The sequence below is a fragment of the Nycticebus coucang genome, chromosome 1, assembly GCF_027406575.1.
Source record: "Nycticebus coucang isolate mNycCou1 chromosome 1, mNycCou1.pri, whole genome shotgun sequence".
In the NCBI taxonomy this organism is placed as follows: Eukaryota; Metazoa; Chordata; class Mammalia; order Primates; family Lorisidae; genus Nycticebus; species Nycticebus coucang.
In genome coordinates this window covers 124,920,709-124,946,810 of record NC_069780.1, presented here as the reverse complement: position 1 = coordinate 124,946,810, position 26,102 = coordinate 124,920,709, and positions in this window count along the sequence as shown.

Here is a 26,102-nt window from a genome sequence, read left to right as displayed (position 1 = left end):
TTTTTTTGTGAATGAAAATCTAAAATCTTTGTAACTTTTTATATCTGCTTTTGTTTCACCAAAGAAACCTAAAATCCTTCTTATATATTACTGTGACTGGTCTGGTTATTTACAACATTGAACTCTCAAGTGCACCAACATTTTTACACTCTGGTTCTCTCATGGAGAGCAAGCTACTGGCTTGGTTGATGTGGCTTGGTGGGCATGAAAGAAATGATTATATGTCTACCTGTGAATATTGATATGGTAATGATTTAATTGAGATATTCTTCATTAAGCTCAAATATGAAAGAATATGCAATAGGAAATGTGATAGCTCACGTTACAGAATTCTTCTTATGAGCCAAGCCAAATGTTTTCCATGCAGTATCTCACAAAAAGCATAGAAAGAGGAGCCTGATGAGCTGCATGGCTGATGGGGAATCAGACAGAGAGCTCAAGTTATGTGTCCCAAGTCACCTGGTTAGTGTGGAGTGGAAGGAAGGAATCTCTAGAGCCTGCATGTTATTCTCAAGAAAAAAATATAAAATATTATATTCCTGATTATTCTACACTTAGGAGGTTAATTTACTGGCTAGATGATCATATCTACATAATTATCAGAAAATGTCAAAAACATAAGGTTCGTATCCATCAGATATCTGTCCATTCCTTTATTTTTTCATTTATTTACTATTTATTAATTATCTCCTGTATCCCAACCACTGTAATAGGCCCGGAGGGTTCAGCAGTGAATGAGCTAGATAGGTCTGTGACCACATAAAATTTTTATACTGGCTGCACCCCATGGGAATTAACTTAGAGCTCATTCTATTTATTACTTTTATTGATAATCTGGAAGAACAAATACATTATATGCTCTACAATGTAGAATATATCATAAATGTCAAAAGTGAGTTGAACATTGTTTTGAGATTCTTTTGTGGGATGTCAAAAATATGCAGGGAGTAGGGCATGAACAGATGTAAGAAAGAAGAGATTCTTTTCCTTTCTGAACTTGTCCTGAGAGTGTGTACCCTATTTTTTTATATATAACTTTAAATAGAAATGATCTAAGGGATAGCTAAGAATGTGAATTAGTTGTGAATATACACCTTTATTAGATTATAAACATTCATTGATTGCTCTAGGAACAAACTGGAATCTGTGGGACTCACAGAATACTGGGACACAGTGAGTTTAATACTTGCACTACTCAAAGTCACCAAGAGATGGCTCTCTATCCATTTTTAAAGGTTAAATGGCACAGCATGGGAAAGAATGTGCACTTAGCATGGGAGCTATTTAAGAAGGGGTAGTCTTCCAGGTAACTGAAATGCAAAAGAGGTAAGAGAGATCATATAGGGACGGATGCTTCATTTTAATGTAGTAATTAAGTAGAACTTGGCTGATCTTAAGTGACTTTTCAGTATACTTGCAGCAGTAAGAACTGGGTTAGCTATGAGCTATTTGCCTAAAAATTATATCACGTACATTAAACTTATGAAGTTTAGAACTGAACAGAAAAAAAAAAAGAAATAGGTTGTAAAAAAGTTCAAGTTGATTTTTACATGACCATTTCCCAAGGGGAAAAAAAATCTATGAGAAAAAATATATTCTAGATAAAGGCACAAGATGTTCTTATCAAGGGACTAAAGACTCAGTGAGGGCAAAACATTTTTCATGTGTTTTATTTGGGTGTTCACTAACATTAGAAGTGCATTGACATGGTTTTTGAAGAAAAAAGGCCTGCAGTGATGTGTTAGCGCTGTTCATCTTTCTTTTTATTGTGCTATAATTCACATGTGCTAAGAAAATCAAAATTCACCCAAATGATTCTCTTCTAAAACAAACCCAAACAGAAAGTTTATAAAGGTCTTTGAATGAGTCACCCAGGATTATATAATTGTTTCCCACTGCTGCTTGTTTCTGTATGTTTAGATCCCAGCTGCACAAGAAAGAGCAAATGCCAAAATAGAACAAGACTGGTTTTGTTGAGGTGTTTACAGAATAAGCAAAGTCTAGATTTTAATTAGAATTTAATTCAGCATTTTGTCTGAGCCCATCAAATGATCCCTGCTGAAGATTAAGAGTAACTGCCTTGGGCAGTGAGTTTAAAATGATTTTTGGTGATATCTACTCTAAAATAAAATTCTTAAAACTATGTGCCTCTCACATTTTAAATCAACAGAAAATATTTTTCATCATAAAGTCAGACAATAATATGTAATATTGGGGGCATATTTTAAATATTGACTAAAATAAACATGTAATGTTACTCTTCTAAATATTGTCAGTGGAATCTAAATATCATGGGGTATGATACTTCTTTTTTTTTCTTTTTGAAACAAGAGTATTACTCTGTCACCCTGGGTAAAGTGTCATCATTGTAGCTCACAGCAACCTCAAACTCTTAGGTTTGAGCATTCTTCTTGCCTCAGCCTGTTGAGTAGCTGGGCCTACAGGTGTGCGCCACTACCCCCGGCTAGTTTTCCTATTTTTTTAGTAGAGACAGGGTCTTGCTCTTGCTCAGGCTGATTTTGAACTCCTGAGCTCAAGCAGTCCACCCACCTTGGCCTCCTAGGGTTACATGCATGAGCCAACATGACTGGTCTGTTCTTTTAAAAAATACTTGAAAAACAGGGTGGCACCTGTTGCTCAAAGGAGTGGGAGGTCAACCCCATGTATCGGAGGTGGCGGGTTCAAACCCAGTGCTGGCCAAAAACTGCAAAAAAAAAAAAACTTGAAAAACAGTCAATTTTAAGAGTCAGAAATTTTGTATTTTTCTTTTCTCTGGACCTCTCTTTTCATTTCAGTTCCCATCACAAAGTTTTATCAAAATATTATGAATTTATATGCTTGAAAGTCTTCTATTGATTAAGCCACCAAACACATATACATTGAACTTTGTGTTTAAAATTTGAAAATTAATTTTTTCTTGTGAACATAATGCGGTAAAAGTTAAAAATTTCCTGGATGGAGTTGTCATTGTGCTTTACTGATATATGATTGATCAAAACAATGTAAAGCTTGTCCAAAATCAGGAAGGTAGTTATACAAATTGCAAAATTTTATTAGAAATATATCTCAATGAAATGATTCAGACTGTTTTTCCCAATTCATATTTGGAGGGGGAGATAATATTTCAAACTACAATGTGGCATGGCTTAGCACATCCAACTCCCCGTTGGTTTTATAAATTTAAACATTGAGAAATTTTGCTTACATAAATGAGTAAATGGAAATGATAGTTTAATTATGCAACTTTTAAAGCTCTTTATGAATTATATGCCAAAAATCACAGTGATCTTTCAAAAGTTATTCCCAAATGCCTCTTAGCTGGCATCTTAATAAAATCCTCTTTCATTTTTTTTTTTTTATAAACAGTTAATTTGAAAAAGAATTTGTCACACTGGCATCAGAATCATTTATTTTAAATTGTCATATGTTTGTTCAGAGGTTTACATTCCATGGCAGTACAGCCTAGACTCAGAACGGGTAAGAGCTGTGCTTCACGTGATGGTTTTATGATTTTTTTTAAATAATAAAGTCAAAAAAGGGTAATCTCCTAAAGTTTTGGTTCTCAAATGTGTTCCCTAGGACAAGAACAGTTGCATCACCTACAAACTTGTAAGAAATGCAAATCTACAGGCACAACCCTGCTAAGTAAGAGATGTGGGGAGCGGGGTCAGCAATCTGGGGTTTTGCAAACATTCCAGATGATTCTGATGCATTCTAAAGTTTATGAGAACTGGTATGAAGGGAGATGCAAAAGTAGAACCAGAACCCTCCATCACAGATACCTGCTTAAGCAAACGAGTTTTAGGAAAATGTCCAGATGGAAGTTCAAGTCCTGGAAATTGCCTCCCTTTGCATATCCACGTACCCCTTAGGGAGTCTGGGAGTATTTCCATGGTAGGCAGCCTGCATTTGAAGAACATTGCTTCATGATACATAGTCCTTAATGTACTTTCAGATTTTTAGTACAGTATTGTGTCTCGTGAGGCTATGTTCTATCAGCCTGGTGGTGGTTACTTTCCAGACTTTGAATGGGCCTTCTGGTTTTGCAAGGACAAAATCAGGAAGACTTTCTCTAGAGGGAAAACTGAATAAAGGGGTATGAGTAAAATATTCATTACTTAAAGTTTTAAATACAGGAATTAAGCACATTTATTTCCCACATTTAAAACCCGAAATATAGAAGCAATGAAGGTATGTTATAACTTTCCAGCAAGAGCCAGCCCGGAAAAGGAACCTTAAATTCAGTGGTGAACTCTGAAAGAGGTCTAGAAAGAAGAGTCCTTTGGGGTGAAATGACCTCTGAATTACTTCAGGTCCTAGGTCAGATCATCCTCTCCCGGATCCATTAGTCAGATTAAATTCTATTCATCCGATAATACATGTTGAGCAAGCGTCATATTCCAGGCATGATGTTAGGATACTGCCTCACAGGAATTGGCCAAGTCTCTAAGCATGGGCTTACGGTCTGGTGGAAAAGATGATTAATGGCATTAAAGTAGGAAGAAATCTGATTTTTCAAAATGATATTGTCAAAACCTTCATTCTTGGCCATCTCTTTGTTCTGCTCTTCATTTTTGCCTGGTTCCATTTATACCCGTGAGTTTAACTACTCCTAACATTATGATTATTCCATGTCTAATTGGTTGGATTTCATAGACACATTAAACTCTAACTTTCAGATTGAATAATTCACTCCTCTGGCCAACTATCTATATACTGTTTTTTAAAAACTAGTAACCCAAGAGTTGTTCTAGCTAATTTTACCTCCAAAGGTTCTCCTAGCCATTCTCTTCTCTTTACCACAAATGTACCTAATACCTCACTCAGCCTTACTATGTCTATACGTACCACTTTCCAAATTATCTTTCAAACAATATCAGAATGTTCTTTAAAATGTGCAGATTAGAGCTTGGCATTTCCCAGCACAAAATTCTTCAGCACCCACTACCTACAAAACAGCATCTAATTTCACATGCATAGACCTTGCTCACCTATTCAATCTAATATTTTGCAAAATCCCTTGGAAAATAAAAATTCAAGCTATTCTATTTCAGGTATTGATTTAGAACTCTTAAGTAGAACAACCGTCACATTTAATTTTAGTATTTTCTTTTTTTTTTTTTTCAAACAGAGTCTCACTCTGTCACCCAGGTTAGAGGGCCATGGTGTCATAGCTGTGGCAACCTTAAACTTCTGGGTTCAAGCGATCCCCTTGCCTCAGCCTCCCGAGTAGTTGGGATTACAGGTGCCTGACACAACACCTGGCTAGTTATTCTATTTTTAGTAAAGATGGGTGGCTCTTGCTCAGGCTGGTCTTGAACTCTGAACTCAAGCAGTCCCCCCTTCCAGAATGCTAGGATTATAGGTATGAGCTACCATGCCTGGCCTTAATGTTTCTTTCAATTAGATCAGTTTGGTTTCCTGTTCAGTCTCTGATCAAAAGTCAGACTCTGCCTGTAGCAGTTGTGTAGAAGGCAGAAAACCTATCTGACTCAGTGGGACATAAATTTGCTCCTCCAGATACCCTTCCCTGCTCTGTGCTCTGGGAGACTGACAAGTTCACTATCAGGTTCAGCCATGGGGAACATTGCAGGAAATCAGAGCAGGAGAGGACAGTGACGTCATTGCGTATGTCCCCTGGACTCCTCCTAAATCTGTGGGATTGCACCATGGTGGTCCCCACAGCAAAGTCACTAACTCCTCCCGGGCAGCATTCTCCACATAGCCTTCGTGGCCTCCTGGTTCCACTGCTGCCCCTTCACCTTGACCTTGCAAACTGGGCTACCAAGAGCTCTCCACTGTTATTGCCCCAGAGATACTGCACTTATGAACTGTGGCTTTCTTACCCTCGCCACCTTTATAAATAGTCCCTTTATTAACCTCTCTATGATTTATCCAGTTTGATTGTGTCGTCTGTTTCCTGTTGGATTCCTGGCTGATGCCATGCTCTTCATTTCATTTCTAAAGGGAAATTATGGAAGCCACACAGTTCTTATCAATCATAGGATGGGCGTGCTACGTGGTAGTCTGGAAGCCTCCACAACGGTTCCCTTGGGTTTCTTCCGTATAGGCTCACTGTGTGCTTCTAGAAGGTTCTATATTTAGTGTTTTTTATAAAACCATTAAACTCTGAACATGTGATTGTTGCAACCGCCAACTGGTTTTCTGCCTTGACTGCGCATAAACATGGCCACGCCACAGACTGGTACTGCCTAAGGCTGAGTTCCTTGGCTTTCACTTCCGGAGTAAAATGTGGTGCTCCTCGGCTTGAGATCAGTTTTCAATGCTTGTTTTGTCATTAGGAGAAAAGCAAAAGAGTAAGAGTCAAGTTAAATACATGCACAAGTTTCTCTGAGCCTAAACCCCAATCATTTTGAAACTTCATGGCCACACACAGGGAGAACAGGACAAGAGGGGCAGGGATGTGGCTATTTTAAACCTGCCAGCAGATTTTATTTTGGTGAGGAAACTTTTCCTCTCATTTTTGGAGAAGCCAGTCCATGGAGGTGGAGCTGGAGGGGCTTTATGTCACATAAGCTGAAAACCAAGCTTATACGTGGAATGAATGGGTAAAAGCAAGAGTTGACCTGCTCTGCATTGAAAGGTAGATATCTCTGGGCACAGTGGCTCATGCCTATAATCCCAGCACTCTGGGTGTCTGAGATGGGTGGATTGCCTGAGCTCACAGGTTCAAGACCAGCCTGAGCAAGAGTGAGACCTTGTCTCTAAAAAAAATATTCGGGCGTTGTGGTGGGCACCTGTAGTCCCAGCTACTTGGGAGGCTGAAGCAAGAGAATCACTTGAGCCCAAGAGTTGGAGGTTGCTGTGAGCTGTGACAGCACGGTACAAGAACTCTACCAAGGGTGACAAAGTGAGACTCTGTCTCAGGAAAAAAAAAAAAAAGGAAAGGAAGATGTCATCCTCCTCTCATACGATAGGTTGTACCTTTTAGAGTAAACTTTTACTTTAGTACATATTCTTTTTGTTTTCTCTGGGGTCTTGATGCCAGGGAGTGGAAAATTCTTGGCAGAGGCTTTCTGTATTGAAGAAGGAAGCTGATTCCAGCATTATGGTGGCAGAGGCACTGAAATAAAGAGACTGGGCTAGAGATCTGTGAAGGGTCCTGTAAATTCTGGAAGTAGTTTAGTAAGTGCACGGATTTAAGTGTTGCTTAGCTATGTTAAAATTCTTCACGTTTCCTCAACTCTTCAAGGTAGTTTTAAGTATTAACTATGCTTTTTGGTATGAAGAGAGGGGCCGTGTCTTCATTTGGATGGGGTGGAGAGGTCGAGAGGTTTTAGTAAGGTTTCAGCAACAGTTTTAGTAAGAAAAAGAAAAATGGTCTGGAGTCACACCCCTGGGATGGGAAGGCTGTCAGGTCCAAGCGACATGCAGGGTGGATTTATGGTATGTGGCTGTGCTCCTTAACGAAATGTGCCAGAAATATTCACTGAAAGGAGTCTGATGAAATTTTGTCATTTGGGGCAATTATTATGTGGTCTTGGGGATGCTGTTTTAGCACTAACAGGAAGTGCAATTCCTTAAAACTAAATTTGGGGACTTCTCTATTATACAGGCTTTCTAATCAGCAGTATCTTCATTGCTTACTATGTGGGAATACTTAGACTTTCAACTTTAAGTCTCTTCTCCTTAAAATATGAAGCTTCCAGAGGTTTTCATTTTTTGTGTAGCAAAATGTAGTTCAAAAAGAATAAATTAGGGATTTTAACATGAACACAGTAAACAAAGAAAATAATAATAACCCAACACAATAAATAGAAGAAAAACAGCAAAACAATTCCAGAGAATGAGAGTAAAACAACAATAAGGCTTAGAGAAGAAAGATGGTAAGGATTTTAGAGGCTGTGCTAATGTATGAGCCAAAACATCTCATTAAAAAGTAGCCATTGGAAAATAATGATGCTCTGGTTATAAAAGGAAGGAAAAAGGGAAATATTAAATACAACCTTTAGCACACAGAATTGAGGAAAACAGAAATGCTACAAAGTATCACACTAAAAACACAGGATGGTTGACATGGAATACCGGGAAATTTGGGGAGCTCTCTGCCAATAAGGGGCTTTCTGATTGTATAAGATTGAAAGACATTTAGAATTATTTTTAATTAATAAAAGTTTGAAAACACAAAAATGATAGTCTCATTTATCCACAAAGTAGGATGTTCAAAAGATGAGAGATGCTGAAATAACAGAATGAATGGGCCACTGTGCTAACGCTGGAAAACCTGCATCTCGGCTGAAAACGGCAGGAGCAACTCATATTTATTAAATCATGACCTAAACCCTAACTCTTGCCTTCAGGCACAATGGAAACATTTCACTATGTGTTCAATTATGCCATTGCTCTCTTGTTGTTATTGTTAATTTATTGCCCAATCCCCGTGCATTGTAAACTTGGTGGAAAATACAGAGGTGAACACATACAGAAGCAAACATTCCAGGGAATATTTGCTCCGAATCACTATTTTTAGCCCACCTGGCTCTAAAGTGCTCAGTAACTATGTGCAGAAGGTACTATTTATTGGGTGCCAGTCACTCCCCTAAACATACTGCCATCTGTTTCTTTTCACAAGAACGTAAGCTCCGCGAGCACAGAGCCCCCTCTGTCTTGTTCATTGCCATGTTCCTCACACCTGCAACAGGGCCTGGCACTCGGCAGGCACTCAATAAATACTTGGGGAATGAAGGACTACATCGCCTCCCTGACAGTTCACGTCAGTCTCATTGTCAGCATCATTCACTGATGAGGGTTGTGCCAACTGTCCAGACTCAGGAGTGCATGGGAGGTGAAGCCAGGATGTCCACCTGGAAAGTGAGTCTGCAGCTCAGTGACACCTCTGACTGTTACTCCAAAGGTCGAAGGGAGCCTGGGGAAACTGAGGTCAGTGGGATGACGTTGATAACTAAGACAGAAATCCCTGCACCTTCTTAAGACAGGTACCATCGAGAGCCTGACACATTATTCAGAAGCTGAGGAGAAAAACACACAAAATGTCAGGCTGGTTGTCTCTCAACACTCAGCTCTAGAAATACGCCACCCCCAGCTGTCTGCCAGCTAAACAGGGATGGAATGGTTTAGTAAGTAAGACTTAGAGAAGCTACTGGGATTTCTAGAATCTCATGGAAATGAATGTTTGGAAAAACACACATACAATTTATGTCTATCTCACCCTTCAGAGTCACAGTGAATATCAGCACATTGTACCCCATAAATGCATTAATGTATACATGATCTATGTGTTTATGATTTAATAAAAAAAAAAGGAAGAAAAAAAGGAATAATTTCATGCTGGACAGTGTGACTTTGTTGCTTATTTTACCTAAGCAAATATTTGCCTTTAGAATAAAATTGGAAGTTGGTTTTTGGCAAGATGAGGACAAATCTCCGTGCAGGTATTTAATGTTATCCTGGAGATAAAGAAATGACTGTGTAGGTGGGCTCGGCGGTTCACACCTGTAATCCCAGCACTCTGGGAGGCTGAGGTGGGTGGGTGGCTTGAGCTCAGGAGTTCAAGACCAGCCTGAGCAAGAGTGAGACCCTGTCTCTCCTAAAAATAGAAAAACTAGCCAGGTGGTGTGACAGGTGCCTGTAGTCCCAGCTACTCAGGAGGCTGAGGCAGAAGGATCACTTGAACCCAAGAGTTTGAGGTTGCTGTGAGCTATGACACCACAGCACTCTAGCCTGAGTGACAGAATGAGATTCTGGTCTCAAAAAAAATGACCATGAAAAATTTCAAATACAGTACACATTACAGCATTTATAATACTCCATGATATTATACATATTATACATTCTATGAATATTCACATAAAGTATGTGAAAATGTGAATTTTTTTTCCATAGAGACACCCAGGCTATAACACAGTGGCACCATCATAGCTCACTGAAGCCTCCAACCCCTGGGCTCAAGCCATCCTCCAACCTCAGCCTCCTGAGTAGCTAGGACTGCAGGCACACACTGCCAAGCCTGGCTAATTATTTTTATTTTTTGTAGAGATGAGGTCTCACACTGTTGCTCAGGCTGATAGGTGAATTTTTGATGTGAATAGAAATTAAATAAAACGATTCAATTTTTGCTTTTAAAAAAATGCAGCAGAAAAAGAAGTGTGGTGATGTGCTCTAAGCTTCCATAACCCTTAGAAATCTATCTAGACTTAGACTAGTATAGAAGAGCACGGAGTTGTCCCTTTGTGCATCATTTTTTCATTCATTCAACCAATGCTTTTTTTATTTTTATTTTTTATTTTTTTATTGGTGGGGCTTCATTGAGGCTACAATAAGCCAGGTTACACTGATTGCATTTGTTAGGTAAAGTCCCTCTTGCAATCATGTCTTGCCCCCAGAAGGTGTGGCACACACCAAGGCCCCACCCCACTCCCTCTGTCCCTCTTTCTGCTTTTTCCTCCCCCCCCATAACCTTAATTATCATTACTTGTCCTCATATCAAAATTGAGTACATAGGATTCGTGCTTCTCCATTCTTGTGATGCTTTACTAAGAATAATGTCTTCCACTTCCATCCAGGTTAATACGAAGGATGTAAAGTCTCCATTTTTTTTAGTGGCTGAATAGTATTCCATGGTATACATCATACCACAGCTTGTTAATCCATTCCTGGGTTGGTGGGCATTTCTGGAGGGAAGTATGGAGAAACCTCAAAGCACTCAAGCTAGACCTCCCATTTGATCCAGCAATCCCATTACTGGGCATCTACCCAGCAGGAAAAAAATCCTTTTATCATAAGGACTCTTGTACTAGACTGTTTATTGCAGCTCAATTTACAATTGTCAACCAATGTTTTTTAAGCACGAACCACAATCCAGGAATTACTCTATTTTATTTCAGACTTTAATACATTGTTGCAATATGACAGGACACTCCTCCCTTTTGGCAATTGTTTCTGAAATATAAACTTTTTTTTTTTGCAGTTTTTGGCCGAGGCTGTGTTTGAACCCGCCACCTCCGGCATATGGGGCCGGTGCCCTAATCCTTTGAGCCACATGCACTGCCTGAAACATAAACATTTTTAGCTGTCCAGAAATGATCTGACACGCTGAAAATATATCTCCTCTGTCTTGGGATTTAAGACACTTCAAAGGAGAACAGGCTTTGTTGGAAACAAGAAATAGCCTCTCAGGTCATGTTGTAAATAAACGTGTGGTCATAGGAAAGAAGATTTACATTCTTCCCAGCAGCAAGTGGTTTGTAATAATGCTGGGTCAAATAGGGTCTCTTTTCTTAAAAATATTGCTTCAAATATTTCTTTCAAAGGTATGTCTCCTGCCATCATAGAAGTAGATTTACAACGTACTGACCTTGGTGCCAAACAACGCTTGAGTTGAACTTTCTGTTCTTCTGTCTGTTTCCCATTTGGGAGTTAGAACTGTGCACATACACTCAACGTGGACAGGTGGACAGGAAAACCCTTTTCATTGTCCTGACATCACCGGAAGATGGATCCTGAGTTGCCCTTGTAGAAAGAGGCAAAATCATCAGACCACAAGCAATAAAGACAGAGCAGGTGTGAGAGAAAGCAGAACAGCCTGTAACCCGAAAACACAGGACCAGGCCCCAGGGTCCCCGGCAGGTGCCTCCTGACTCCCAGACTCGTGGTTTTCTTCCATAGTGTAGCCGGCTCCTAGGTAGACTTGGATTTGGTGCTTTCTGAGAAACAGTGAAGAGATAATTCTTAGGAGTCTTTTTATTTGTTTGCTTTTATGAACGCATTTCTACAGGGTTTTGGTTTAGCTGAAAGCTAAAGAAAAAGGATTTTCTTTCTTCCTTTATTTTCTCCTTTGGTGGAGAAGGGAGAGGACAGAGACCTATCCCACGTACATCTACCACTTAAGGCAGAAGTTGGAGAAATTATTTTTATTAGAGACTGAAACTAAGCCCTATGCTTTAGGACAAAAGGGACAGAATGTGATCCAGAGTTGGAAGGAGAGGGGCAAGGGAAATTGGGTGGCTCTGACACAGTGAGGTCTGCAGGGAACAGCCCAGGACTTGAGTGGGAAGAACCAAAGTCCACCGTGGGAGTTCAGGGTGCTGTCAGGGCCCGTGGACGGGTAGAAGCGAGAGTCACATTATTAGTTATTCCAGCCACTGTGATTCTATCTAAGGCTATTCCTGTGACAAGGATGGTAGAGGAGGCCAAAGCTGCCCGAATATTTTTGGTTAGTGGTAGTAAAGCCCTTTTTGCTTACAATGACAGTTTGTTCTGAACACAGGCATATGCGTGTAACTGAAGAAAGCAGAGCTGTCTGTGCTGAAATGGGGGAACCGGGAGCTGCCTCCTCTGCACAGCAGCTACCTCTATTTTTCACAGCTCCCTAACTCAGCAGTTCTCAACCTGTGGGTCGCGACCCCTTTGGGTGTCTCCTGCATATCAGATATTTACATTACAATTCATAACACTAGCAAAATTACAGTGATGAAGTAGCAGAGAAAATAGTGTTATGGTTGGGGGTCACCACAACATGAGAAACTGTATTAAAGGGTCGCAGCATTAGGAAGGTTGAGAACCGCTGCTAAGTGTTTCCAATTTGCAGCCAAAGTTGAGAACCACTATCTTAGAGAAATGCTTCTCAAACACTAGTGTAGCAACTAATCACCTGGGGAACTTGTTAAAATGCAGATTCTGAGTAAGGAGGTCTGGGAGGGGGTCTGAGGTCCTGCACATTTAACAAGATCCCACGCCATGACAGCAAGGTCGCGCGGAGCACTGGTTTGCCCACTTCAGAGGCCATTGAACTCTCCTGGGATGCTTATTAGAACCCAGATAATTACACCTGGCCCCCAGAATTTCTGATTCAGTGGGTGTAGGGCTGGGATTGCAAATTTACATTTCTAGTATGTTCACAGCTGATGTAGCTCTGGGGCAATGGTTCTCAGACCCAGCCAAGTACACGCCTGCTCAGACCTCTGTGCCTCCCCATGGCACGCCCCCATCCCTGTCTCTCAAAGATGGTTGATTTTAACATACAGTTGCTTTTGAGAACCCTGGATATAAGGCCTCGCACATCACAGAAAAGCTTCAGATTTTATTCTAAATATAATACTGTTTAGTAGTTGTCCCTGATTTTAGAAATGATTCTTGACTATATTAAAGACATGTTAAAGCAGATCACTGATACAATCTTCACACCTTCCTCTGAACTGGTAACTGAATAACCCCTGTGAGTCAGTTACTCTCTCCGTTCTCTGTCTTATTACAAATGAGGAAGACACAGGTTATCCAGATAATTCTTTCATTCCTGTGAAAAAATGTATTTAAAGGTATACAGATTGGTTAATTTTGAAATCTCCTCATGCCAAGCTGGCTATATATTTTTTCTCTCACTTTCTAATAACTTGAGTCTGTTCCATTGTGGGTTATGTGGCAGAAGCTGATTACCGGGAGCTTGTAATTTGAAGTGACAGGTAATTGAAACTGCAGTTCTCTGTGAATATGTGTCATGCATAATACATTATTAAACCCTAATTATTTAAAACACAAATGAAACTGATTGAAGTCACCTACAGGAGTTGGTGGTTAATACTAAAATTGAAACTACAGATAATTAATATGGATTCAGAAAAGCTCATTTCAAGCTAGCCTGCAAAAATTATTATCAGTTGGCATTAAATACGACATGCTTGGGTGCCTAATTTTATTTGGCCTATGTATATTTGCCTCCTGTACTCAGGATGAAAAGTAGAACGAAAGGTGTAAATCCAAGAAAAGAAGAAAATGATCTATCCCATATTTATAATAATGTTTAATCTTCTTTCGTGAATTAATACTCTGAGGTTGCCAACACAAACCACAGTGGAAATGGTGACTTTTTAAAAGGAATATGAAATCAGATTTCAGTTTTCAATGGACCATTACTATTTCACAAAATTTAATCATTAATCTGTTTCTAAGTGGAAAAAATAATTTTTAGAAGAATGGGATACAAGTCACCAATAGTTTACATAGACACCTTGTAACAAATATGTACAATATAAGTAGTATATGATATAGGACATCATAAATACATAAGTGTCTAATGTAAAGATATATATGTATACAATATATACAAAATTTCCTTCCTGATTGTTGGTTCTAAAATTGTCCATCTGTAGCTTTGCATCCTACATCAACATCACTTATGATGCTATGTCTTGTACATGATCAGGAAAAAAATGTGCAAATTTTTAAAAGTATGGGTAAAAATATCCCTGTGATTTGTAGAAAAGTCCCCAGAATTCTGTAGGATACAGTCTCTCTAGTACTAATATGCTATGCTACTATGAACATAGCAGTTCTAACTTCCTCTGTCACCTTATCAGCAACTGGGGGCCTTGGAAGCAAAATTAAAACCCTTCCCCATTAAAATTGTGGCAGGAGCTTTAGAATCATGACCGCCAGTACTTAGTTTTCTGCAAGAGCAACAATCTCTAAGGCTACTTATCTTTGCAGAAAAAAACGTATGGTGGGTGTAAGGAATTATGTGTGGTATAGATAGAAAATACAGATTTTCCTGACCCTGAATCCTTTATGTTGACTGTTAAAAAAATGCAAATTCTCTTCTTAGTCTGAGCTTTAAAACAAACAAACAAATAAACTGATAAAGACAAGATTTTCCAAAGGTCTCATGGCAGAGGAGGATGCACTGGCTGTGACGTGCCACCCAGGTGATCATTCATTTAAACTCTTCCTGTAAAGATTTTCTTCACTTGGCTTCCAGGAATCACATTCTGCTGTGTTTTCTTCACCTCCTTACTCATCTCTCTTGCTGGTTCCTCCACATCTTTCCTATTTACGCTTCTGCCTTGTTGCTATTGTCCAGTTTTGTGACTGTAAATGCCTAAAGGGACTCAGCAGAGTCCTCTCTATTGAGCTCCAAATACGGTCAAGTGCCTACCCTGCAGCCCCACTTGAATGTTAACAGGCATCTCAGCTGTAACACATCCAAACACAAACTCCTAATCTTTCCTCTTACTTTCTCCATCCACTGTCTTCCCTGTCTCAACACCCCCACTGCCGCCACCTTGACCCAAACCACCATGTATCTCATGCCTGGATGAAGCATTAGCCTAATGTCTACACACCTGTCCGTCCTTGCTCAACTTCAGTTTAATCTCATCAGAGCAGCTAGAACCCATTACTAAGTCAGCCTTTTGCAACAATTTGGATGGAACTGAATGCAGACCATCTTCGTGAGTGTAGTATCTAAAGAGTGGAAAAACAAACACCACATGTACTCACTGTTAAACTGGAACTAACCGATGAGTGCACAGGGGAGTAAAACTCAGTGGGAATCAAGCAGGGGAGAGGGGAGGAAGGGAGGGGCCCAAAACTTAACTTAATGGGTACAATGAACATACACGTGTCTGGGCAATGCACACACCGATAGCTATGCCTCAAGCATGACAAAAGCAATCCATGTGACCTAAACACTTCTAATATTTTGAAATAAAAAATAAATTTGAAAAAACTATTAAAAAAAATAACCTAGGTCAGAGCATGAGGCCGCTCCCTGGTGAATAGCCTCTTGTGCAGTGATTTTCAACTCGTGTGCCCAGGCACACTTGATCCATGCCTTGCAAGGATCGCAGGCGTGCCATGAAAATTTTTAAAATCATTAGTTATTTTTGAACAAAATTCAAAGCACAGTAAATATATTCTGTTTCTTTACTCTTTTTTGGTTTTGATCAACATAATTTAAATCTGAGGTCAAAGTTTAACTATAGGTTCAAGTGTGTTGTGAGATAAAAAGGTTGAAAAACACTGCCCTCCTGGGTGCCTGTCTCCCGCAGAGTAAGAGCCCCACTGACCCCAGGGTGTCCCCTTTAGGGATCTCTGATCCCATCCCCAGCTGCTCTCTCCACCCTCACTCTGCGAGGCCTCACTCACCTTGCTGTTCGCAGCCAGGCCAGGCCCACCCCGGGGCTTTGCATTTGCTTTGTGGTCTGCCTGGATCATATCTCCCTCCAGTTCTGTGAGGGCCTTGTTCCTCCTCCTCCTCCAGCTCTTTATTAAAATACCACTTTCTCCAGTGAGGCCTGCCTTGAACATCTGTTTAGAATGCAAACTCCTTGTTCAACACTTCTTGGCTCCCTTCTATGATTCGCTTTTCATCTTTTAGCATATTATTTGCTTACTGATTTTGTTGATTTCCTGCTCCAGGAGGGCAGGCATTTTTACCTGGTTTCTTCTGTCCTGTACCTGCCTTCATTACAGAGCCCCTAACCCCTGCAGGCGCCCAGTAGTAATTGTTGACTGCACACACAACTGTCTTCCTACAAACCATTCTTCTGAACGTTTGAGCGGTGGGTGACCTGCTTTTATAGACCTCCCCATTTTCTTTCTCCTTGCCTGTTTGCTCCAAAGGCTCCGTTTGCACCTTCTATTCCTTTCGGACAGTAAATACTTGGCCGACGGCTGGATGCCACAGGCGTGAAACATTGTCCCTGTTATCAGGAGACATTCAAAGAGTAAGGACATGATACATGCAAAATTATCAATTTTGGTAGGTTATAAAGGCTGAACCAGTGTCCTGTGAGAAAGAGTAACCGTGGGACCAGGGTATTTACTCTAGACGTAGTAGGAAGGCCACCAGAGGAGGTGACATTTAAACTGAGGTGAGGTGTGAAGGTCAAGAAGGAACCAGTAAAGCAAAATGTAAAGTCTAAGCTGAGGGACACGTGTCAGGGAAATAGAATAATCCTTATGACAGCCCCAAGTGAATAAAGAACACGGCAGATTCATGAAATCCCAGGGAAGCCGCCGTGGCTGAAGTGCGAGATTGGCAGAGCCTGTGGGTTTGCAGCATCGTGGAAAGGTTCAGAGCTTGAGCTCTAGAGCCAGACTCTCAGAATTACATCCAGGCTTCTGCTCTTAACAGCTTGTCTTATTTGACAACCTACTTAACTACGCTGTGCCTTAGTTTCCTCATCTGTGAATGAGAAAAATGGAAATAATCACAGCGCAGACCTCAGATGGTGCTACTTTGTGGAATATGTCATTGGAAGTTAAGTCCTTAGGACAGTTTCTGCAATGGAGTATCTTAGTCTGTTGGGCCGCAATAGCTAAATACCATCAACTGGGTGGTTTATAAGTAATATACATTTATTTTTCTCAGCTCTGAGACTGAGTTGAGCAAGGTCCAGGTTCTGGCAGATTTGGTTCTGTGTAGGACCTTTTTGTGTGGTTCATAGAAAGTGCCTCTGTCTGTGTCCTCTGCAGAAGAGTGGAAAGGACCACACTACTGGTGAGGGCACCAGTAGTGTTCACGGGACTTCACCTCATGACTTAATCACCTGTGAAGGCGTCATCTCCCGAAACTATACACAAACTTTCAGAGGACAGCAGCAGCAGTGTATATTTGAATACAAATCTGAATATATATCCTGAGTCCAGTGCCTTCTCACTACGTCTGGATCAGCCCCCAGGCCTGTGCCACCATCATGTCTCATTCTACCCCCAAAGTGCCTTCTATTTGGTCTCTGCATATTCACTCTTAACCCAATACATCCGTTCGCCATACAACAGATAAAGCGAGTTATTTTTTAACCAAATTTGACAATTTCACTCATCCAGCCGAGACAAAGGCACTTAGAATAAAACACTGAGCTTTTCCCATGGCCTTCAAGGGCCTCCATCACCTGTCCCTTCCCTGCCATTCTGAACTCATTTTCTCCTATGCGCTTTTCTTTCCAAATCTCGTTCCCACCTCTTGACCTTCATCCGTAATGTTTTCCACGGCTGAGGTCTGAAAGGTTCTTTCTCTCGTTCTCACCTTTTCATTGTTTGGTCCTCTGCTCAAATGTCCTCTGAGAAATGACTTTAGTGGCTATGACATCTAAACAGACACATACTTTGTCCTCAATCCTTCCTACCAATTATTGACTGTTTTATTTTTTATATTATACTCAGCTAAAATTATATTCATTATTCTACTTTTTACTTGTTTCTTTGGTCTCCCCCACTTGCTCTGAATGCCTATAACTGTAACATATGAGAAACTTGATACATATTTGTTGAATAAATGGATGCTTTGACATATTCTGGAAAATGAAATGGAACTAATTGCAGATACTCGCATGGAGATGTGAATTACTCCCGCCTTCCAACCACAAATGGAAATGTGCCTTTTTCTTTGCTTCACTGCCTTCTTCTCTCTCAGGGATCTCTGTCCCGTGTTGACTGATATCTGAAAACCATTGTTTTATGTATTTTGTCTTGTTTTTAAAAGGATAAGTCTCATCCTTATTATTCCATGCTGGTGGAAACTGTACACATCCTTGTATGTGATTTTTATGACTACAGATGTTTTGTTCATACTTTGCAAGAACTTCTTACAAATGGAGTATTTCACATGAAGGCAATTCATGCAAACTGTTGTGTCCTTTCTTTCCTTGTACTCCAGGTACTTACTCCCTGATTCTATACCCTGCTATTTTGGGATGTCATCCATGATACTGAAGATACCTGAATACAAACTTAGAAGGGTGTACATAGAATTTTCTTGTTTGTTTTTTTCCCCCAAGACTCATCTTTGTGATGTCAGATCTGACTGGTTTAAGAAAATAATGCCACCTTGGAAAATCTCAGAGAGATGCTTCTAAGAGACCCAAAGTCCACGATGTGACCTGTGACCTCCACATGGTGCTATGCATAATGCTTGCTTATTTTTCATTTTGTCATAGATACGTTCCAAATCTGAGCACTAGAAAAGGGAATACATCAAGTAAAATCTTAAAGAATTTAATTGCTTTAAATGTCCACATAAAGTTTTTGTTGTAAGAAATAGTCTCTCCCCTTCCCCTAAGGCCATCGACCTGGGATACTTGCTACAGAGGCGGGCAAGGCAGGCGGATGTTCTGGTAGGGAAGCAAAGAATCTTAGTTAAAGCTAGTATCTGAATGAACGTGAAATGTAAGAAAAATATGTCCCCAAGGCAAAGAGACACGAAACCAGATGTCCATGGAGCCCCTTCAAGCTGTAAAGACTCGAGCAGGGTCTGTCCATCTCTCCCGGCCTCTGCGCTCTCCCACGCCAAAATGGGGAATTAAGACCTTCCTTCAAGCATTGTGCCAATTAAATTTAATGCGATAATTTAGGCAAAGTCAAAGTGTCTCCTTTCAGGAAAAGCATAAAGAGGATACCAACTAGTTAAGTTAACATACAGCAGAGATAACTTAAGACTGACTTGATGTCTAAGGAAACAGCCTCCGGGCCACCCCCAGCTTCTGTGCCTCACCTGCTGCAGTGCAAGCCGCTCCGGTGGAGGTGTCTGGTTCTTTCTAGTTCTTTGAGGTTTTTTTCTTTTTGCGGAGGAAGGAATAGCCCGGTGAGGAGAGCGAGATTTTTAATTCTCCCCTATCAGCATTATTTTTGAACTTTGATCCTTTTGTGCGTTCGTGTATCCACATGAACTCTCAGCAGACGGAAAACACCTTCCATTTCAGTTTGCACCCGCGTCCTAACAGCGCGGAACTCCCTGAGGAATGGGGCGCCCTCCGGTGTTTTCTCCGGAGTTGGTGCAACCCGGGCAGAGCCCAGCTGACCGCCGCAGGTTCCTTCTCTGACTAAGAGGTTGCGATGCGGCTGTGACACCACTAGATGTCGCACGTGGGGAACGTTCTTCACAGTCCCGCGGCTTCTGCAAGAAGAGGCGGTGACACGCTCTAGTCCCTCTTCTGGTGGAGCGACCACCAAGGTCACACCAGTGGTTTGTCCACTTAGCAAGAGCCCAAAAAGGTTACACGTCTTCTCCGCTGATAATTGTTTGAAAAGATCCACATTCAATTCAGTCAATGCAGGAAAAGGGGGGAGATGAAATAATGTTATTGAGGCAAAAGATGTAGAATCTCTACCAGGGATTTTCTTTTTTTTTTCTTTCTTTTTTTTTTTATTGCTAGGGATTCATTGAGGGTACAATAAGCCAGGTTACACTGATTGCATTTGTTAGGTAAAGTCCCTCTTGCAATCATGTCTTGCCCCCAGAAGGTGTGGCACACACCAAGGCCCCACCCCCGCCCTCCTTCCTTCTCTCTGCTTTTCCTTCCCCCCCATGACCTTAATTGTCATTAATTGTCCTCATATCAAAATTGAGTACATAGGATTCATGCTTCTCCATTCTTGTGATGTTTTACTACCAGGGATTTTCTATATGATTTTGATGACTGGTTCCCATCCTGATCTGACAGTGACAATCTGTGACCGTGTTTTTAGATAATATTCAACAAAAAATTACTCCCAGCTACTACATACAAGGTACCACACTAGGACCCAGGAAAGTAGTGGCAAACAAAACAATAGTTCTTGTCATCAGAGAGGGATTAGTGGAGGTAAACAAAGAAATCTGGTCTTTGCAAAGTCAGAAACACAAGGACGAGTAGAGAGTGTTCCTGTAGCTAAAGATATTTACCTTAAGGAACTGGCCTTTTAAAATTATGTCTATCTTGTATCAGCAGGTGAGAGTTTTTCTTTTAATATTGTTTTTGGAAAAACAAAAGTTGGGGGCTCTACTTTGGTGTTCTGCTATAGTTTCTGGAAAATGTTCTGGTCTTTAAAGTCGCATGGTCTGAAAACCCCTGTGTCTAACATCCCTAAATGTCTGTGCACAGAGCCCAAGATGCCCCCGGTAGAGACTATCCTCATGACAGCCACTTCTCCCCACTGCTGCTGGAGAAGCCATCCAAGAAAGCAGAAACAAAAGACACCCTCCAGATAAATAGAAGCTGAAAATAAATAGAATCATAAATTAGGTAATAAATAGCACTAAATCTTTTCCTAGGGAAACAATTTTACTAAAGTACTCATTTTTGCCAGAAGATTATTGATATATACTAAGTTTGGGTAGCTAAGATTGCTTTACAACTTACGCTTTTTTTTTTTTTTTTTTGTAGAGACAGAGTCTCACGGTACCCTCGGGTAGAGTGCCGTGGCGTCACACGGCTCACAGCAACCTCTAACTCTTGGGCTTACGCGATTCTCCTGCCTCAGCCTCCCGAGCAGCTGGGACTACAGGTGCCCGCCACAACACCCGGCTATTTTTCTGTTGCAGTTTGGCCAGGGCTAGGGTTTGAACCCACCACCCTCGGCATATGGGGCCGGCACCCTACTCACTGAGCCACAGGCGCCGCCCACAACAACTTACACTTTTATCTAGTGCATAGAGTCCCATGTGGAATTTAACTTATCCATGATTCTTTAGGAAAATGGTCTGGAATAGAGGCGCAGAAAAGGAGAATTCTCCACCTAAAATAACTGACCACACCAAGTTAACATGAGATTCTCTCTTCATATTTTATTCCATTCAGCTCCAATCATTCAAAAACCTTTTGCAAAAGGATGTTGTTTAATGTCAGCGAGAACCCCCAAAATGATAAAATGATATGTACATGTGCAGAACTAAATATGCCCAAATTAGTGTATGTATGATAGCAAGAGCCCTCAAATAGAGAGCTTGCTGCTTTTACTGGGAACAAATGCCAAAGAAGTCAAAAATACAGACAAGTAAGGGGCAATGTAAGGGGAAATGGGGCAAAGGGGAAAGGCGCTGGGCTGTCCAGGGTTGCTACTCCAGATAAGCTGTACTTCATGCTAATCACCCCTTTGGTACCTAAACGTGAGAAGAACTAGATGGGGGAAAGTCCTCCCCTTGACTAGAGGATTCTGAAGGAGGCAGGGCTGGCAAGGCGGTGGTGCATGGATTCCTTGGATACCACGTGCAGCGCGATGTACCCAGACAGGTGACCACAACTACAGAGCGGTTTCTCTAAGACCAGAGATACATGTGACCAACAAAAACAGCCCTTCAGGGAAGGCTTGCCAGGAGTGTCCAGAGGATGGCCTTTAGCTGTCATCCCCGTGGGAAAGTGGACTATGCCGCAGGTGTTGCTAACTTGCCTAATGCCCTTCCTGGGCCAGCCCACTTCCAACGAGTGACTGTCATGTAACACCACAGTCATTTCATCACATTTCAGCTATCCAAACTCCAGAAATCCCCCAGAGATCAGCTGAGGCTGTGCTATAATTTGAAAGCTTTTGTCTCCCCCAGATTTATAGGTCAAAACTTAATTCTCAACATAATAGTATTAAGGGTTGGGAGGTGATTAGGTCCTGAGGGATCCACCATCACAAATAGCACCCTCGTGAAAGAGGCCAAGCACAGCTTGTTTGACCTTTTTCCATGTGAGGGCAAGAGAGGGAGGTGCCATCTATGAAGCAGTGAGCACTCATTAAGCATCAAATCTGCTGGCTCCTTGAACTTGGACTTCACAGCCTCCAGAATTATAAGCAACACGTTTCTGTTGTTTATAAATTACCCAGTTAAGATATTTTGCTATAACAGCCCAAATGGACAAATGCAGGTTATGTATAAACCCTACATCACATCTCAACTTCCCCTCTGCTAATCCTGCCTGTCATCGTTGTCATTCCCTAGTCAACATTCTGCATGCTAACCTCAGCCCTGGAGTCAGCCTCTTGGAGAACTTAACCTGCATCAGGATGCATGGAAACACAGATACTTATGAGTAACATTCAAGAAGTTTCCCTTCTCCACTTGGAGCAACACTGGGTGTTCCCAAGAGTGAGAAAATATTAATAATCGACTTGACTTACTACATTCAGTACTCACCTGTAGTCCCAGCTGCATGTGAGGTTGAGGCAGTAAGATCACTGCAGCCTAGGGGTTTGAGACCAACCTGGGCAACACAGAAACACCCCCCCATCTCTAAAACAACCAGCCACGCAACAAAAGAATAGCAATGATACTTTTTAACTGGTGTGACTGGAGGAAAAAATACTGGTTACAAGTGGAAATGAAATAGCATTAGTACCATAAAACAATGGATTAAAAAATCCAGTATATATTTTATTATCAGATAATATATATTTTTTTACTACATTATAATTCCAGATACATTTCAGTACAGTATAAAATATATTTTTATGAGATTATAATTTCAGGTAACTGGGTTAACTCTAAGTTCTTTTTGAAATCCAGTTTAAACACCTTTGGTCCTATTATTTTGTCTGTAACTTTCTCAAAAAAAGTCAATCTCTTCTTCTGTTCATAGAGCACTTGATACTAGTGTCATTCAAAGGGGATGGGAGATGGACAGATGAGTCATGGGAAAGAGCCATCTGCCCTGGGAGCAGGCAACAGCAGTGTATATTGCCTGTGAAGAAATGAAAAACAATAATGAAATTGACTAAAAAGGCAGCCTGCTTTTGATGATCACCATGTATTTGCAATTCTAATCTATGTCAGTAACAAAATGCTCCTTCCTCTCATGAGAAGTCTTTCCCCTTCCCACCTCCATCCCACCTTCTTATACCATGACTCCATTTACACCCCAATTATGGCACCAATCGCCTTATGTTATACTATATACTCCCAGACTACGAGTTCTTCAGGTCAAACTTAAGTATGGCTGACCTTTGCCTCCTCCTCTTCATCTCTGCCTAATCTCTGTTATAGCTCCTGACCCACAGTAGGCACCAAAAATACTTAGTTGAAAAATAAAGAATATTAATTCCATTCTTCATCTACATGTGGGAGTAGCAGGTTAGCACAGAAATATGAATCATAACGTCTTCCAAACTTAAAGTTCTGCCAATGTTCCAAATCAACATCATTATGATCCTCTCAAACTCAATTCTCTTTTAGTTCTCCACACAGTTTTTAAATCAAAACTCTGCTTTTTCCTAATAGGGTTCAGGACACATCATCCTAAAATTTGACTGTAGAAGACCAAAATATGCCACCCCACGTATGCCCCTTTAGTATAAGGATATTTTGAGCTGGTTATTTTGAGAACCTGCTGACGCAGTAGCTCTGAAAAGTTATACTTTTGTAAGAGAAATTCGTGTTTCTAAAGGAAATTTCCATTTCTAAGACCATCTCTTGCACCAGGAAGGAAAGATGACTGAGTCATCAGAGACTTTTAATCAATGAAGAAGGCATCAACTTACATCTGCTCAACAAATCTGTCCTGAAGTACCTGGTGCAAGGAGGAAGTGGGGGGAGCATCAGTCTGTGCTCAGCCTGCCAAAGGGGCCAGGGCAGAGGATGCCTCCGACAGAGAAAGGAGCTTTCTAGAGCAGTTAAGGTGAGTGAGGACCAGAGCAGCGAGAGACTGGGAAGAAAATGATAGGGGAGTAATGAGATTTTAAGAAGTATTGCTCAAATGAAGGATCTGAGTTACTTTGAAATTTCTTTTGGTTGCTGTACAATGTTTTCTTTGTCTACCATAGTGTTAGTAAAAAAATCACTTTATACTCCAGACTCCGTGTCTCATGTTATATAGCTGAACAGTTTAAAGTTTGCAATTGCCTTCCATGCCAGTGAGCGTCCATGGAAGGCATCCAATCGCCTTTGCGTTCATCAAAGTTAACACTTTTCTTAATGTCCATTTTTTCATCTGCAAACTCATGGCACTGTCTCACAGAATGGCTGTGAGGAAGGGTTACATGAAATCATTTATGTACAAAGCCCTGCACTCAACCTTTGGCACAACGGGAGTACTAAATAAATGATAATGTGTCATTATGTTCATGTTGCTTGATGGTGAAAATCAAGCACAATCCTTGGAAGTCTCAAGGAAAAAAATTGTGTCCTGACAAACTAGATGGGACCAAAAACAAACCAAATTACAGTGACTAGCATCAAAGCATTCTACCCCTTTGTCATCTGCAGACACAGCATATTTTTATTTCTAACTGCTAACATGTCCAATTCCCCCTAAATAATAGTTTCCTATGTTTAGCTTTTCCTGTAAGTTTAACATCTTCCTTCATTTCATTTGCTTAAGCTCCCTATCTCCCCGCCCCGTATTCCATCTTGTGTACTTGCTTCTATTCAATCTTCCTTCTATGAAAAGGATTTAAAGATTGCAAACCTCCTCCAGGCCGATGCCTCTTTTCCCCCTGTGCCTTACCCTACACCGTAGACATTTCTCTATAGAACAACTTGCTCATAAAGATCTCAGCTCTCTCACTTCCAGCGTGAAAAGGGCAGAGCCCCTTAATCAGCTGAACTTTTCTGTTTCATAAGGAAATGATAACAGTAACAACGAAACCACACTACCTCAACAGCGAGTTACAATTATAAACCAGACACAACTTAGAATAAAATTCAGATCAATAGGCAAAACACTGGGACAAAAATGCTCTGAGCCACAGCGGTCCAAGGGGACACCATCTCTTTCCTCTTACTTTCTCTTAAAGCCTGTTCTTTGCTTGTTATGTTGCAGGGTTCTGTCCTCTTACTATTTCAGAGGTACAATGTTTTAAATCTATGGCTGAGGTTAGTGTGTGTGTGTGTGTGTGTTCATGTGCACAAGCAGACATGTTTTCTGGTGGAAGATCCTATTTATCAGTAAAATCCCCAAGGCCCCTCCCAAGTTCAGCACCCTTTGTGGGACTCCCATGCTTCACCTGCACTCTCAATTCCATTGACGACTGTTTTCTTTCTGCATCTCTCGTTGCACTGATGTTATGTTTACACACTGACAGTCCTATATAAGCATTTTTTACTTCAAAGCAAAAATATTTCTTCTTTCTTCACCACTGTCCGTGAGCATGACCTTGCAGCAGAAGACTTGCATCATAGGCATCACAAGGCAAATGGGGGTTTCAAACACTGCAGGTGTGGACGATGCAGGAGAGAGGTTGGCAGGAGTTTACAATGTGATAGAAAGGTGGATGTGTTCAAAACCAGCAGCTACAATAGCAGCCATGAAGAGGCAAACCTGGGAAAAGCCATCGGAACCATAGATGAGCTGGTTCTGCACCTGTCTGGGAAAGTTAGGATAAACCTTTTGAAATAAGTGACCTTCTAATGTGTCCTGAGATGCCTTGGGAATATTTTAGAGGACAGGTGGGGAAGAGCATTCTTGGCAGAACTAGGAACAATAATTAGTTTGGGACAAATGTCTATGTAGAAGGGTAAGCTGCAGTCAAGACGATGATGCCAGTCGAAGGACTTGGGATTTCACATCAAGTCATATATGTGTCTGTATGGGTGTGTGCACACCCGTGTACACATCCTGACATATAGGCCTATCCAGAGAAAATGTGCTTCAGGTAGACATCTCCTC